This window comes from Apodemus sylvaticus, chromosome 1, assembly GCF_947179515.1.
Source record: "Apodemus sylvaticus chromosome 1, mApoSyl1.1, whole genome shotgun sequence".
NCBI lineage: Eukaryota > Metazoa > Chordata > Mammalia > Rodentia > Muridae > Apodemus > Apodemus sylvaticus.
In genome coordinates this window covers 205,702,707-205,713,469 of record NC_067472.1, presented here as the reverse complement: position 1 = coordinate 205,713,469, position 10,763 = coordinate 205,702,707, and the positions used below count along the sequence as shown (strand labels likewise).

Sequence of the window (10,763 nt, the reverse complement as noted above, 5' to 3'; positions counted from 1 at the left end):
AAGTAACAATACAAATGGGATCTACTATTCCTGTCATAGTTCCTGGTATGTATAAAAGGACAAAGCTTACTGAATATGAGGATTCATTTTCCTCTGCTTCTCAACTAGGTGAACAATTTCATTACCTATAAACTCCTGACATCAGAACTACTGTATGATGATAACTTGAGCCTTCAAATAATGAGCTATTTTTTCTAATGTAAATAATTTTCTAGAGTTCCTTTTCACAGAAATAGGATAATATTATTTTTTAAAAGTGTTACTACAATGCACAGGAGTGAGTTTGATTTTATTGTATTAATAAATTTTGACTCAGTCATGGAGAATGCTTTTATAGTTAATATTTTTTATTGAATATATTCTTCATTTACATTTCAAATGCTAAAACCTTTGCTGGTATACCACCTCCAAAAATCCCCAAACCCTCCTCCCACATCCTGGCTCCAATTATATATCCCTCCACATGACCTACTCCCATCTACACCCCCCACTGATTTCACCACACTGGGGCATCTACTGAGCCTTCACAGAACCGAGGGCCTCTCTTCCCACTAATTCACGACAAGGAACTCCTCTGACATATTTTGGCTGGAACCATGTGTATCCCTTAGTTGTTGGTTCAGAATATGGGGAGAGTTTTATGTTAAGAATCTGGAAGAATTTGGTCAAATAACTTTCATTTTTTGAGCAGTACTTGGAGTGACAGTCTTTTGTAGTTTGGAAGAAAAAATTTATTAAGTGATTCTAGAGGATCTGTCACATGAAATCAGGTGCCTGATTAACAGAAATGGAAGGGAGTACTGTAAATGCAATCTTCCAAATACTGTGTAGAATCAAGAGTCAGGCACACTGAAGTCCAAGCAATAACAAAATTTAATAACATTCATTAAAATAGATAAGAATATGTAATACATAACATAAAATAATTACAGTGAGTGAAACTATTTGTAACAATGAAGTTAAATAAGAAACTGAAATGTTTTTTGTAATAATCTCTTCTGCTATAGTTAAGAGGGAACTAGAACGGAACATTGAAATAGCATAACCGGCCCCTTCTTCAGTCATTAAGAAGTTTCCATTGTGGAAAGTTCTATGTTGACGTTGTTTCATTGTCCTCTGCTAAAGGAAATATAAAAATGTCATAGTTAAACATTCTCAGTTATAGATTCACCCCACTTCAAATAAGACTAAGTTATCAATATATCTTCTGAACTCTACACAAAGAATTACTTGAGTTGACACTATATCTGATTTTGAATGGTATTGCCTATTAAGATTCTTCATATACGTGTTGTAGTAAATCTGTTGCAACTTAATATGTATACCAAATGCTACTTATTTGGCAAGATTATCTCTCAAACATCATTTTTTGTACAAGATAGCACAGTTTGTTGGCACATAGTTTAAGCTTATAGTTTAATCTCATGTTGAATGGATTTGTAAATAAAATAATTGATTTAAAGCGAACTTTTTAAAAATAATTTCATATCCAGAATATCATACACGAATTATATACCATGGAAAGAAAGGAAAGAAATGTAGCACATAATATTCTTGAATTCATACAGGGTCTAAAAATATTCCTTTGTTGTACCTACATGTTTGTAAGTTTGTACATATGTGTGTCTGTATGTATACCTATGTATATATTCATATAATCCTACACAAGTTAAATGTTGTTTAAAACACTTTTCCAATGCTTTAGTATCATGATATGCTCTAATGCTGCTCTGTTATTTTCAAATTTATGAAATCAGGAAATGATGGCATCCTTCCATCTATTTGGTAACTAATTCGAATTCTCTTAAACTGTAGGGACTTCTGCATGAGGAGCAGTAGATGAAATCTTTAATTGTGCAGTATTAGCATTTAAGGTTTCCCACTGTGACCATCTATGGCTTTTTTTTTTATAACAGCTGACTTACCAGCAGTATTTACTGACATCTTTAAGTCATTTGACCTCTTTTTATTATTGTCACAAATGATATGGTCCTCATCTCCAAATATATCAACATAGTTGTCAATCATGATTTGCATAATAGACATTTGTAATACCACAAGGTATAAACAAGATCCTCTATTATTTCACATAGTTTACCAAATTGAAATCAATAAAAAATTGAAATCCAAAATCGTGAGGAAAATAGCAGTTAGTCCAAACAGATATGAACCTGTGAAGTATCTGTCTTAAATGGAGACACAAAGTTCTTTGGACTGTTCAAACATATTGCAAAGAATTGGGGATCTATTAAGCAGTGTAATAATTAAGAACTGATATGATGCAGACTAACTGAATAAAACAAATTAATGACCTCACAGGTTTCTTGAATTGGTGATACTTTGCAGGGTGTGTGAGGAGGTGGAGTTTTCTTTTGATGGTTTGAATGGGACAACTGACTAATTCCAGAAATCATAATTTATGACACCATCTTTGTGAAAACTTTTGGGTGGATTAAGTGGCTTGGCTTCCCCATAGGAGGTTTGTCATTGGTTAGAATTTAAGGTGACAGAAGTCAGGTGCGATTTGCAGTGTCCTTTCTGTGCTTTGTGTTTGCTGCCTGAGTTGAGAGCCACCAGCTCTCTGCTTCCTGTTGGTTGTTCTACCTTCCTGCAGCTATGCTTCTCTGTCATGACTTTGAAGGACTGTAATCTGTCTGGATAGCTAATTCCCAAGTAAGTATTTACTTCTGTAAGTTGTTTTAGTCCAGCTGTTTTATTAAAGCAATAGGAAAATTACTAAGAGAAGAAGGTGGTGAGAAGAGGGATCTTAGGTGAAAAAAACTGCCTCCAGACTGGGAAATCTATGGGATATTGGCTTGATTAACAACTGAATTATTAGGGCAGATATCTCCAGGATGGTGCCACCCTGGAGCAATTATTGAGACAGAGAGATATGTGGTGGACGACAGGATGCTACACTCCTACACAGCTTCTGCTACATTCCTTGTGTCTAGGTACCTGCCCTGCTTCAGTGTAGTCCCTGACATTTCTCAGTGGTTAACTGGTAACTGGATGTATACCATGAAGTGTAACCTGTCCTCCAGAAGTTGATTTCATCACTGTTTTATCATAGCAAGTGTAGCAAATTAAGTCACTTTCTAAATTGAACAAGGTATTCCCTGGGCTTTCCTATTCCCTTGTTTTTTTTTTTTTGTTTTTTTTTTTTTTTTTTTTGTTTTTGGTTTTTTGTTTTTTGGAGACAGAGTTTCTCTGTATAGCCCTGGCTGTCCTGGAACTCACAATGTAGACCAGGCTGGCCTCAAACTCAGAAATCCACCTGCCTCTGCCTCCCAAGTGCTGGGATTAAAGGTGTGTGTCACCACTGCCTGGCAACATGTAATTCTTATAGGTCTGCTTTTATATGTTACTTGGCCTTTTCCCATTGTAGCTTTTAATATACTTTCTTTGTCCTCTATATTCAGTGTCTTAGGTAATGTATGCCAAGGGAACAAAGCAACAAGTTGGAGAACCAGGGAGATTAATATAGGAAGACAGATGGTATCCACTGGAGTCTGGGACTGGGGAACAAGAGGCTGTATTCGGTGTGCTATAGCAACGCTGGATGTGAGACTCAGGGATTTGACTTGCAGGTGTGGAAGGTGAGGTCAACATCTGCAGTTAGTTCACCTGCTTTCCTGCTTAGAATATGTATTAGTGTTTTCTCTCTTTTGTGTGTGTGTGTGTGTGTGTGTGTGTGTGTGTGTGTGTTTCATTTGTTTTTGTTTGTTTGGTTGGTTTTTAAGACAGGTTTTTTCTACTGCTTTCAAAAAACCAATTGATTGAGATATCTGGGGTCTGAGAAAGGACCACCTATTCTCTTGAATATTTTGTACAGAAACCAAGAATTTAACTAAAGCTTGGGAGGAGCCCTGTTACCCTCCACCCCCAGGGTTTCTTTGGGTACCTAAGGATATGCTTGAATTCACTTTATTGATCTTAAACTCAGAGATCTGCCTGCCTCAGTCTCCCAAGTGCTGGGATTAGAGGCATGTGCCAGCATGCAAAGGTAGTGACGTCAATAATTTTAAGAAGGACTGTGTAGTCTCTCTGGGCTAAGGCAGGTTTTGATATGCATGCTGTGCAGACGGTTGCAGGGAGTCATGAAGTCAGTCCGGGCTAGCTGCACTGAAATACATGTGTCATAGGAGTTTCAAGTTGCAGTCTTTGGCTCCTCTGAAGTGGAAAATTAAGGGTTCCCTGGAAAGTCCATTGTATTGGATGGCGTTTTGCTGGGGCAAAGGCATGAAGAAGTGTTTTCCTTGGAGTGGACACAGGGGAAAGACTAAGGCTCCCTCGTGAAGGGACATTAAGCTAAAGCAGACACTAGTCTGCTTTACACTGTGTAACTGAGCTGCACTTGTTGGGATTCCATGGAGGGAAATGCACCAAGGGACTTCTGGGGGCGTGCTGCAGTTTCTTGCTGCTTCGGTGGACTTGGGCTGAGCAGCAGCCTGATTTCAGCTGAGTCAGACACACGCTGAGGTGAGACACACGCTGAGACAAGACATATGAAGGACATGTGAGGAGGCTGCCCTTGGTTTGCTTACAGAGCTAGATGCGCGATGCCTGTAGGTCTTGCATCTTTGCTGATCTTCGATTCCCCGAGAGAGGCACAGCAGAGACCTTCCCTGGCTTACCTCAGGGCCCCTCCTGCTGACTCAAGCTGAGGCTGAGGCATGGCTGACTCTGCTAGGTAGTGCTGCCGACACTGGTTCATATTTGCTATCACGTCTCTTCCAAACTGGACTGCTGATGCATCTATGAGGTGTTTGGGAGTGGATTGAGCTACTGCTGCTGACCTGTGAACTGAACTGCTGATTTTCAGACAACACAGATGGGAGGTACTCCAAAGAACTATGTCTAATCAGGTCCATGTCCCCAATATTGTTTCCTTCCCACCACCTCTGGTAGGTGATGGGGTTAAAGGAAGGTTAAAGCATTTAAGAACCATCATTAAAAATAGGTTTTTAAAAAATTAAAGTTACACTCCTGCTTTCTAGTTACTGAGAAACATGCCTGGCTGTTCTGGAACTCACTGGGGAGACTACAGTGCCTTGAAACTGACAGAGATATGCCTGTCTTTGCCTCCTGAGTACTGGGATTAAAGGCATGGACCACCACCCCACCCAGTCAACAGTTCTTAGGAAGCTTCACTCATACCTGTCATGGTGCTGAGCCTGTGCCTAACATGCGGGCCACTAAGAGATAAAGCCACTCTTGTCTTCCCACTCAAGGGGTTCTGCTTGTACTTCCATTCCAACATCTATGACACAAACTGTTCTTCTGCACCTAACTTTTACTTTTTTCTGTTGTCATTTGGACATTAGTGTTGAAATCAGACACTTTATGAATCATAAGTAAATTGCAAAAGTTAAAAAAATCATGAATGAAAATCAATAATTTACATTTTACAATCATCAGAATCTTTTCTAAATTTAGAAAAATACAAGCAACATCTATCACATTAAAGAAACATAAGAGTTAACTCTGATATCTCTTCTGTTATCTACTCTAATAGGAACTAATATTGGGAGCACCATTAAGAAATTAGTGTACTTACTTGCCACAGACCAGCTTGGGCATCCATATGGTAGGCAAACTGAGGCAGGCAGCCATTGCAAGTCAGTGCTTAGAGCTGCTGACAAGGGAGGATCCAGATACCTACAGATGCCACTGGTAAAGGCAGCCAGGAATTAGAGAAATTACTCCACAGAATTTTTTATGAGAAAACAAAGCTTACATTAATGGGGCTGGCACTCCCTGAGGGTAGTGGAAAAACTATGAACTCTTTTTAACAAGGGGCCCTGAAAGAAAGATAAGGAAAGATAAAATTCTTTCTTTGTCTCTGTCTTTCTGTCTCTCTGTCTCTCTGTCTGTCTGTCTGTCTGTCTCTGTCTCTGTCTCTCTCTCTCTCTCTCTCTCTCTCTCTCTCTCTCTCTCTCTCTCTCACACACACACACACACACACACACACAGAGTGGATGAAACAAAAGACAGAATCCAGTAACTTCATATATACAAACACACATGCATACAAACACACATACATTCATGCATACAGACATATACACAGACAGACAGACATTTCACACATAGATTGGTTAGAGCAAAGCTCCAGCAAGCAGGCATCACACACTTCTCACATAGATACAAAAATGCACACAATAGATTGATGGAGCAAGCTCCAACACACACCCAGACAAGCCTTACACAGTTCAGCTGCACAGCACCTTTCTAGGATTCTAGCATAGTCTGAATACTCAGCACTACTCCTCCCCTAAAGACTGCAAATCAGAGGCGTATCCCTACAGTGCTTTCCTTGTCCTGTGCCTCCTTTCTTCTCGGATATAATCCAGTGGCCATGAGCATCTTCTGGAAGCTGAGCAAGAGACAAGCTGTCTCATGCATTGCCCCATAACTGGGTCTTCTGGATTTCAGCAGAGAGCCTTTCAGGAAAGAGCCTCATTCTTATACTAGAAGATTGTCACTGGGCAAGGCAGAGAGAGGCCTTCACTGTCAGCAGGTCCAGACAGCTACTTGTCTCTCTCAGTGGCCTGGAGGCCTGGAGGAATATCCAGAAATGTCTCATAGAAGCCTCCAAATGAGTAGCTCCTAATTCTGGTAACTCTCCTTGCAAGTTTCATAAAATACCTTCTCTTGGTGTTGCACTGCAGCCAGATTCCACTTCTCAGGGAAGTATGCACAGGTGACATTTGACATCAGGTTCCCAGAAACTTTTCCATGGAGGACAAAGGACTAACTGCCTCTAGATAGAGAGGAGACAGAGGTGATGCATAGGAAAATGGAGATTATAAAGGTAAAATGGAGAACACTCCTCACATATTCTCTCTACCTCTCTACCCATGCAGATTTATATTCTCCATTTTTAAGAATAACACACACACACACACACACACACACACACACACACACACACACACGTACACACGAAAAGCAAAGCAAACAAAAAACAATAATATAAACAATGTTTAAAAATGAAGGAAAGTTTTGATTTGCATTTCCCTAGTGATTGATGATGTTTAACATTTCTTTTTTTTTCTTTCTTTTTTTATTGATATATTTTTATTACCATTTCAAATGATTTCCCATTTTCAGGGTCCCCACTCCCGGCAAGTCCCATAAACCCTCTTCCCTCCCCCTCTTCCTCCATCCACCCCTTCCCACTTCTCTGTTCTGGAATTCCCCTATACTCTTGCATTGAGTCTTTCCAGAACCAGGGGCCACTCCTCCATTCTTTTTGGACATCATTTAATTTGTGGATTATGTCTTGGGTATTCAAAGTTTCTAGGCTAATATCCACTTATCAGTGAGTGCATACCATGATTGATCTTTTGAGACTGGGTTACCTCACTTAGTATGATGTTCTCCAGCTCCATCCATTTGTCTAAGAATTTCATGAATTCACCATTTCTAATGGCTGAATAGTACTCCATTGTGTAAATATACCACATTTTTTGTACCCATTCCTCCGTTGAAGGACACCTAGGTTCTTTCCAGCTTGTGGCTACTACAAATAGGGCTGCTATGAACATAGTAAAGCATGTGTCCTGTCCTTATTGCATGCTGAAGAATCCTCTGGATATATTCCCAGGGTATATAACAGGGTCCTCAGGAAGTGTCATGCCCAGTTTTCTGAGGAACCGCCAGACTGATTTCCAAAGTGGTTGCAACATCTTGCAATCCTACCAGCAGTGGAGGAGTGTTCCTCTTTTCCCACATCCTCCAACACCTGCTGTCTCCTGAGTTTTTGACCTTAGCCATTCTGACTGGTGTGAGGTGAAATCTCATGGTTGTTTTGATTTGCATTTCCCTAATAATTAATGATGTTGAACATTTCTTAAGGTGTTTCTCAGCTCTCAGAAGTTCTTCATGTGAAAATTCTTTGTTTAGCTCCGTACCCCACTTTTTAATGGGGTTATTTGGTTCTATGGGTTCTACCTTCTTGAGTTCTTTGTATATATTAGATATTAGCTCTCTGTGGGATTTAGGGTTGGTGAAGATCCTTTCCCAATCTGTTGGTTGATGTTTTGTCCTTTTGACAGTGACCTTTGCCTTACAGAAACTTTGTAGTTCTATGAGGTCCCATTTGTCAATTCTTGATTTTAGAGCATAAGCCTTACATGTTAATGTTTGATAAACTTTTACATAAACTCAGTAAACAGTTGTATTACAAAACTTCTGCTTCTTACCCCAGATAGAGAGCTCAAAACAGACCAAAGTATGTATGCCACACAAGTACAGTCAATAAAACAGTGAGTTTTATTGGAGTTATTTACAGAAATACTGGTGAGAGCTTACTCACAGAAGAACAAATGATTCAAAAACTGTTGCACCATCAAAGCCCACCCCAGGACTGGCAAGAGCATGAAAATTTTGGGAACCCGAAACACTCCTTTCAAGCAGCTCAACATACTGTACAGAGAGTGCTTCCCAAGGGACGCAGTTGATCCACATCTATTTCACATAGCTGGGTTGGGTTTTGAATCTTTGCAGCTTGGCTTGTTTGAGAGTGATTCACACAGCGGCTTGCCTTGTTTATTCTTTGGAAGAAAGAGCCTAGAAAATCTGGTTACTTTCAGGGACTCTTGATGCTAGTTGGAGTTGTTTCTCTTCCTGCTGAAAAAGAGAGTTCCTGTGGACTAAAAAGCTTCAGTCTCAGAGGAAACTGTTACAGAGTAACAGTGCAAAGTTAGAAGGAGGGTTATCTGAAGTATCTTGTGAGACAGTGCTTTAGAAAGGGTGGACACAACTTAAGTTAGTAATCTAAATAACAAGTACAAAGAACACACGTCCATGGTGATTCGAAGAAAACGTTCCTCTTATATATCCATGCATGCCACAGATAGATGGGTTGAAATCAATTCTGAGAGTGATGATTTCACAGTTATCACTGTCCATTTTCTTTTAAGATATTTTCTCCAGATTTATTAGTCCTTTTGAAATGTGTAAATGAAATACATAGTCTTTCTATTGGTCCCTATACTCAGTGGAACATCATTTACAAAATAAACTAATTATTTTTCATATACACAGATTATTTTAACAACTGTTATTGGCAATATTTTCAAACTGGAGGCTGCCATAAGTCCTTCTATGTAGGTATGAGCATACCTACAAATAATATGCAGTAAAATTGATCACTAAATCAACCTCCAATAATGATTATTGGAAAAAAATCCAAAAGTCCAAATACAGCTTATTCCCCTCAATATACAATATTCACAGAAAGAAACCACAATAGAAATGGAAAATGGGTTGATAATGGGTTGAAATGGGTTGAAAATTGCTGTATCTGACTCTTGGTTAGGGGGTGTGAACTAGTTTTAAAAAAGTAATCTACCACTGATTAAATACTTATTTTGAGGTATATGTGATGCCAATAGCACCTTTTCTGCTATATTAATTTCTGCTAAATTATGCCTCCTTCAAGGGAAGATGTGTGTGTCATCGAACCACAAGTTTCTATATGCTTCAAATCTACCAAAAAATAAATGTAGTAAATAATGGAGTTTTGAATAAATAATATCTAATGTAAAGATTTAGAGAATTTGGTAGTTTCAAGTACTCTTACAATGTACTTGGGATTTAAAGAGTTTCTACCAAATTCGGCTGTAGATGAGGGTATTGTGAAGTTTTGGAAATTCATATTTTCCTAACATCTCAACCACAACATACCCCCTATAGAAGCGGTAGACACCCTGCCTGGACAACTTTCTTACACCAGAGTGAGAAGGTTAGTCTCTGCAGCAAGCGTTCCTTCATCTTCTCCTCTGCTGTGCTCCAGCGAGGATCAGTGCAGTCCCCTGGCGCCTTTTACTTGTGGATCTCTGCTGACACTACTTGCCTAAAGTCTGTATTTCTAGCTCCCTGTCTGCTCCGTCCATCCACCCCTGCGTTCTCCTATCTCTCTCATTCTGAGGACCACTCAGAACTAAGGAAGTCATGACAGCCTTTACCCCTGAGTGCTTTGCTATCCATACCCCGTTCTCCCACAGTTCTCTCAGCAATGTCTATGCACAGGAGTCCTGAGTCGTGCATTGCTTTTGTCATGTTCACAGTTTTAAACAGCAGGGAACCAATAAAATGTACTCAGTTTAGGTGTCCCTAATTCTTCCTCATGATTAGATTCAAACTATGAATTTTTATAGAAATATTAGGTCTCATGTCAGAAGGTGCATGATAATGAATTTTTCTGTTGGTGGTGACATTAACCTTATCTATTTTGAAATTCTGACTCTCAGGTTGCTCCTAGCAAAGTAACAACTTTTCTATTTGTAACTAGTAAGCATCTTGTGGAGAAGGGCCTATGACTACAAACATCTTCCAGCAAACCACAGATTTCCACAAAAGTAAGGGTCAAAGAATTATTTCATAATGGTATTTTATATATTTATTGTCTTGCCTTGTACTTTAATTTAAAATCTTTAATTTTCTTTTCTTTTTTTTTCTACAAGGTCTCACCCTATAGCCCAGGCTAACCTAAAAATGTGTGTAGTATAGCTGAAACACTTGTGAGTGCAAGAATGTAAAACACAACTACTATACAATATAAAAATATGACTTATCTAATGATTTTGGTCAGAGTTTAATAGCCAAAATATTACTATAAAATTGTTGTCTGTGTGTGGGGGTGTGGGTGTGAGTGTGTGTGTGTGTGTACTGAGAGGCCAGAAAGTAATATGAGATCCCTCAGAGCTGGAGTTCCAGGCATTTTCAAGATACCCAGCTTGTTAAATGGTGCT

At 39.2% G+C, this 10,763-nt stretch overlaps 1 long non-coding RNA gene across 1 annotated transcript; it reads right to left on the bottom strand.

Moving 5' to 3' along the window:
- Window positions 1-1,092: 1,092 nt before the first annotated feature.
- Window positions 1,093-6,764, bottom strand: LOC127676270 (uncharacterized). Its single transcript, XR_007975817.1, has 3 exons — window positions 6,652-6,764; window positions 5,561-5,673; window positions 1,093-1,119 (listed from the first exon to the last, which is right to left on the bottom strand). It is a non-coding gene; the product is annotated as an uncharacterized LOC127676270 (long non-coding RNA).
- Between the last annotated feature and the right edge of the window lie 3,999 nt (window positions 6,765-10,763).